General features: G+C 42.6%; 2 long non-coding RNA genes across 2 annotated transcripts; one reads left to right on the top strand and one right to left on the bottom strand.

The window, feature by feature from the left end:
• Positions 1-4,631, bottom strand: LOC307218101. The gene is made up of 3 exons (XR_013839769.1): positions 4,274-4,631; positions 1,085-1,413; positions 1-139 (listed from the first exon to the last, which is right to left on the bottom strand). It is a non-coding gene; the product is annotated as an uncharacterized lncRNA (long non-coding RNA).
• LOC307218072 lies at positions 2,281-3,288 on the top strand. The gene is made up of 2 exons (XR_013839739.1): positions 2,281-2,875; positions 3,123-3,288. It is a non-coding gene; the product is annotated as an uncharacterized lncRNA (long non-coding RNA).
• Positions 4,632-6,752: the final 2,121 nt, after the last annotated feature.

Below are 6,752 nucleotides of genomic sequence, written 5' to 3'. Positions count from 1 at the left end.
CCGCAATATATGGATATGATGGGTCCATACAAAGGCAGCCATTTCCCTTACAAATGAATGCTCTGCTGACGCAGTGATTGTTCACTTCTACTGTCACTACTGAAAGTGGGACACTTTCTCATTAACAACATGGAGATATCTAAAGATGGAAAGATGAAATTCAGGATTAGTTAACCTATAAGCACAATGGAAATATCTGAAATCCCAGAATGGAGCAACTTCCTTCTAAAGTGAACACACAAAAGCCTCAGGAGCTGTAGTCACAGAAACAGTTCCCAAGCCATTCTGTCTCTCTCACCCACACTCCATACATGCACACAACACCTGTCCCAGCCTTCCTCTTCAGCAAAAAGACAAGAGTAATGCAGAAGTGGAGGGACGCTGGTGGCGCTGTGGGTTAAACCACAGAGCCTAGGGCTTGCTGATCAGAAGGTCGGTGGTTCGAATCCCCGCAACGGGGTGAGCTCCCGTTGCTCGGTCCCTGCTCCTGCCAACCTAGGAGTTCAAAAGCACGTCAAAGTGCAAGTAGATAAATAGGTACCTCTCTGGCAGGAAGGTAAATGGCATTTCCATGTGCTGCTCTGGTTTCACCAGAAGCGGCTTAGTTATGCTGGCCACATGACCCAGAAGCTGTATGCCGATTCCCTCGGCCTAAAGCGAGATGAGCTCCGCAACCCCAGAGTTGTCCGCAACTGGACCTAATGGTCAGGGGTCCCTTTACCTTTTACCTAATGAGGACCTCCAGAAGTTGTTCAACTCCCATCAGTCCCAGTCAGCATGGCTGATGGCCAGGGATGATGGGAACTGTAGTCCAACAACATCTGTAGGGTCACAGATTTGCCCGCCCTGCTCTGATGGGTACTGCTAAAGCAATTCCCTGCTTTAACAACCGCAGAGCCTTCCTCTCCCACATGCTTTAAAAGGAGTGTCTGGTCTCAGCAGAGCAAGAATATGCTCTTTCAATACCCATTAGAGTTGTGTTTCACCAATGAGTTTGGCAAGTGACCAGAGCTGTGGTCTCTCTCTCTACCTTATAAAAAGACTATTTTTGAATACACTGCCTCTCACATGTTAGTACTGATACCTGGGTGTCTTGTTGAGTGTCCTCAGATGTCAGCAAGTATCCTTTTCGTTCACCTACACCCCGAAACAGAGATCAGAAACAAGCCAAGGATTTGCATTTACTTCTTTATATAAACAGAAAGTGATGCCTTCAGTCCGTCAATCAACTTAATAGTACATCTGACACAGGGCATAGGAATACAAATTTGACCTGTTACTCAGGTTGTATGTCTGGATGTGAATCCAAAAAAACAAAATTTGGTTGCTTGGCAGCACTTCCATGCGTCAGACCCTTATTACAGTTCCCAGCTGCTGTCTCGGATTGTGCGGTTCATAGGAGTGAGGCAGCCTCTGCAACAGAGAAGCAAGGATGGATGGTTGCTATCAACACCCAATACATGGAAATCTCCAAAGATGACTTCCATGCTAAGAAAACACTTAGGTGCCATTTTCAAAGCATGTATAGTAGAAACAGGATCCCAAGAGACATTTCACTTACCCATTCCCTAAGAAGAAAAACATATTTGAATGTAGCACATCCAACTCTTCCCCAGAACATGATTCTATGCATTACCTTACTCAGAATATACTTGCATGTACAGGGAAAGGAATCAGCCCTAATTCTTAGGTGTAGCTCATAAGAGTTCAGCATATTTTTCTATTTCAGTAGGCACATTTTGAATTTTCAATACACAGACATGTGAAATTTCAAACCCACTCAAAGCAGTTGAGGTGGTCAAGGAAAAGACCGGACAGGACAGTGGTAGGCAGAAGATAGATCAGGGTTTGCTAATTTCTAGACGACTTGTAGTAGATCATCAAGGATTTGGGGGACACACATACCGATTGTTGTTTTTTTAAAAAGCCACAGCAAAAGGCATTTTCTTTCTAAATTAGGCCTTTCTAATGAAGAAAGTGTGAGAAAAAAAGCCAGAGTAGTTTTATGTATGGAATTACTGTGTGCTCTATTCTGGTATTGAACGCAAATTCCTGGGCTGAACATATGTTCAGAGGCATCCTGCTTCTTTAATTCCATGGGCATTACCCAAACCACAATTGTGATCCTGGCTGCAGTTGGTGGACTTTGGGAATATAATGTTTGTTTGTTTTTAAAAGCAAAGTAAATATTGGAAACCTGTTGTCTGCTTACCTCTCATGTAATACTTGCATCTTTCTTCACTATCTCTGGGTATTTAAGGTGATAGCTCCTATAACTGCTATATTTGAATTTCAGTGAAGGAATCAGTCAGATAAACTTTAACAGCAGCATGTGCTGAATAAAGTGGTTTCTACCTACAGAAGAATATGCTCTGCTATAACTAAGGGAGGATATCCAAGGTGAGGGATTGTTTAGGGTTTTTTGTTGGGTGGGGTTTTTGCTGTTTCTGACATTTTGTATCTTTATTTTAGATATTATGATTTATATAGAAATTGTTCAATTTGGTTGTGTACTTTTTGTTATGTTTGTAATTACGTACGTTTTTCATGTTGTAAGCCACCTTGAGCATGGTTTTTTTTAACTATGGAAAAGTGGCATACAAATAAAATGAAGAAGTCTTTATTGACTGCTCAGTTATGTTTCTCACTATATAATGGAACTTGGTTTCTCAGTTTTGCAAACTTATTTCCATGGGAATACTTTCTAGTTAAACTGTCCCTGTATTTCGAGGCAGGTGTTGGCACAGGCGAAAAATTAATGTTCCTGACTGCGAAATGCTCTCATCCCCAGGCAAATACTTTTTATTCCCCTGGGCATTTGAACAGCACTCTTAGTTGGGCTTTTGGTTGCTACTGTGGGAGCCAGCGTGGTGTAGTGGTTAAGAGCGGTGGACTCGTAATCTGGTGAACCGGGTTCGAGTCTCCGCTCCTCCACATGCAGCTGCTGGGTGACCTTGGGCCAGTCACGCGTCTCTGAAGTCTCTCAGCCCCACTCACCTCACAGAGTGTTTGTTGTGGGGGAGGAAGGGAAAGGAGAATGTTAGCCGCTTTGAGACTCCTTCGGGTAGTGATAAAGTGGGATATCAAATCCAAACACTACTGGTGTGCATTCTGTGTGGAAGTGGGGTGTGTGGATATTTTGTACTTTTAGATTACTTTTACTTCGGATGAACTCCTTTAGTATTTGACATTTGCGTTGTTATATGGAATTTACTGTGTATTTTAGTTTTTATAATTCAGGACCCTGAAGTAATATAAAAATGTAATAAACTTAACTATTATTATGAATTGCTGGCATTTCATTTTACATTATTCTTTAGTTGTCTTTTGTAATAGGTACATGTTGTGTGCAACAGTGCATAAACTCACCTTGGTCTATTATTCTAAAAAACTCAATAAAATTATTTTTTTAAACAATAATAAACTAAACTGTTATTGGGAGAGCCAGTTACATGAACATTGGTCAATGTAATTATTTTTGTCTCAAGGAATACCCTCATTTCCACAATCCAGTAAGGTTTATAAATATAATCCCATTGAACTCAATGAAAATAAATTGGCTTAAGAGTTACCCTCTCAGCTGAATTACAGTATGAATTGTGTTCTTAATAAAATGAATAATAATAAACAGCTATCCCTCAAACACACTAATGCTAAGAACAGGCCAGAATGTGCTGTCTTACTGCAATGACAATTTCCTGAATGATGGGCCCTGTCACACTGCCCAGCCTCACACCTGCTATCATTGTTCACAAGTGAGGTAAGTATGCAATTGTGTGCCATACATATAATGAGAAGCTTCTCTGTTTATTGGTCCACCTGCTGGGTATCCGAGAGAATGTGACTAAGCCTGCTCTGAATGTCATGATGACAGCAAGTCTGGAAATGCTAATTCTCCAAGCCTAGAGACATATGAAACAGCATTTTGCCTTTAAGGTGGCCTTCCCCTCGGTAGCATTTGCAGGCAGCATTTGTGAACTTTCCTCCTGATCTTTTCAGATTGTGTATAGTTCTTTTTGTCATTAATGGGAGAGCAAGATGGCAAGGGTTAAATGGTCAAGGGGGAGGCCTGAAGCAAAAAATGCCCTTTGATTCTTTGCAGGTGACACGGCTTGTGGAAATCGGATAACTAAAAAGAGGGTCTGATAAGAGTATGGGTGACTTTTCACATTTGCACACTGAATATTAAGGTTTGTGTCCGGTCATACTCAAGAGCAGACCCAATGAAATAAGTTTACTTAAGTTCTGTCCTTTTTTTCCTGGTGGTACTCACCAAATCTTGGCTACTAAAGTGTGTGAAGAGGGTGTGCCTTTTCTCCTGTGCCCATGGCAGCAGGTCCCTTGGCACATCACTTCCTCCTCTTCCTTGTCCTGTGGTGGCATAGCTTCAGGAAGCTGCCAGGCTGCCACTGTGCCTGCCGATGCCACTCAGCCAGGTGAGAGAGATCAGCAGGCAGCAGATGGGCCAGGTCCGTGGCAGCCGGGCAGCAACAAGAGGACTCTGGCTTCCTTGAAGTCATCATGGATGGCACAGAGGTGGAAGGTCATGTTTTCCAGCAGTGGCCAGCCCAGTTTTGGGCACTCAGAGGGCACTCACTCCACACTGAGCCCAGCTGGAAGCGCGGCTCACCCAGCATATCAGCTGCAGCCATTTGGCAAAGAAGGGTACCGTACTTCACTGGGAGTACTAGACCATTTGTCTAGAATAAAGGCACTGCTGAAGTTGGTTATGAGTTCAGTATGTCTATCTTGGGTATGACTTAGGTGAATTCATAGAATCATGGAGTCAAAGAATTGTACAGTTGGAAGGGATCCTGAGTATCATCTACTTCTAGTTCAACCCCCTGCAATACAGGAATATGCAGTTATCCTACAGGAATTAAACCTGCAACCTTGGCATTATCAGCAACATGCTCTAACCAACTGAGCTATCTAGCTCCACCCCAAATTTCTTGAAAGCTGAGCTGTGTTACCTTTTATTTTCTCTGAAGTGAAGCACAGTAGCACGTTCTCACATCCTCTGAAATGTATCTTAATAGTTGGGGTTTCATAGTTTGACCTATGATACGATGATGCCTGGCTGCCATGTTCTGACACCATTATCACAATTCTTTTGCCTTATTTTTGTTCTGCTCAGGGCAAAGAGATTTGCTACATGTCTCACAGGGCTCTCATGTTTATCCATGGTGAGCTATTTGCGCCGATGCCTGAAGATATTTAATATCTGCCTCCCCAGGACATACCAAAATTACCACCTTGACCATCTAAACTACTATCTGCATACATTAAGCAAATAAATTCATGTTAAATTTAACCACAGACAATTGCCAAGCACTGAGGCAGATCTGAAATGCACTTAAGAAAAAACTTAGCAACATGAAGATTTATTCTTTCAGAAAATCCAGCCTTGAACCCTTTGACCTTTAAAATCTCTATCAACTGCTTTCTCAAGCTACAGAAAGTTGCTGGCTGCTTCTTAACTCAGTCACTGGAGATGAACGTATATCAAACCAAACACCTGTTAGGGTGTTAGAACAGAATTAAGACATAAGCCTAGGAAGTTAAGTGCCCATAAACTCTGTTGCCTGATGGCTTCTTTGGACAATCAGCATTCAGGTTAACAAAAATGGTTCATTTTTCCTTACTCTGACAAACAATTCAGGAACGGGGTTTTTTTTAGGAACAATGCTTGGCAATAGGGTTAGAAATCAGGAACATACCAAAGCCAATTGTGCAAAATCAGTAGTGCAGACATGCCCCAACAGTGAGCTATTTGCTAAATCTTTTCCCACACTTAGATCTGTCAAGGCAAGCATAGCGAAGCAGAATCCTAAAAGAACTGACTGTTCTGGGACTATACCAGTATGCTGCTACCACCATGAGCAGCTCAGTACTGAATGCTCATTTATGAATACCACTAAAAGGTAAAGGTACCCCTGCACATACGGGCCAGTCTTGCCAGACTCTAGGGTTGTGCGCTCATCTCACTCTATAGGCCGGGAGCCAACGCTGTCTGCAGACACTTCCGGGTCACGTGGCCAGCGTGACAAGCTGCATCTGGCGAGCCAGAGCAGCACACGGAACGCCGTTTACCTTCCCGCTGGTAAGCGGTCCCTATTTATCTACTTGCTCCCGGAGGTGCTTTCAAATTGCTAGGTTGGCAGGCGCTGGGACCAAATGACGGGAGCGCACCCTGCCGCGGGGATTCGAACCGCCGACCATGCGATTGGCAAGTCCTAGGCGTTGTTTTACCCACAGCACCACCGGCGTCCCACTAGCCTCCTATAATTCTGTAGCACTTCCAAAATAAATAACTTCCCTACGCAAACTTTCAGATGTATCATACAATTTTGGAAACATCTTAAAACCACTCCTGTTTCCAGCTTTTGTACACTCACGTTTCTCCCAAACCCCCTCAAATTAGCAAAAAAAGATTAATAGGTATTTTATTAAAGTGAAATGTCATTACATGTTATATTTGCTATTTACATGCTGTATTTATTGTTTACAATTAAGCATAACTGTCAGGATTCTTTTATTCCACAAGATATTATGCTGCAGCAAGTCACAAGATTACTATTTTTCTTGCAGCAGACTAACACAACTATTCCTCTGGAATTTATAGTTTGTCTAGGGACCTTTGCCTTTTGGCACAGTTTTGTCTTCATCAGCTGTTTCCTATAGAAGCTTGATCCATAATCAAGCAGTTTTGTTAGTGCAGTCCGGACCCTGCAAGCCGCAAAGACAGATGA

This window comes from Podarcis cretensis, assembly GCF_951804945.1.
Source record: "Podarcis cretensis genome assembly, chromosome: 6".
In the NCBI taxonomy this organism is placed as follows: Eukaryota; Metazoa; Chordata; class Lepidosauria; order Squamata; family Lacertidae; genus Podarcis; species Podarcis cretensis.
Note: the sequence above shows the minus strand (reverse complement) of the source record. Positions and strands in the feature narration are given on the sequence as shown.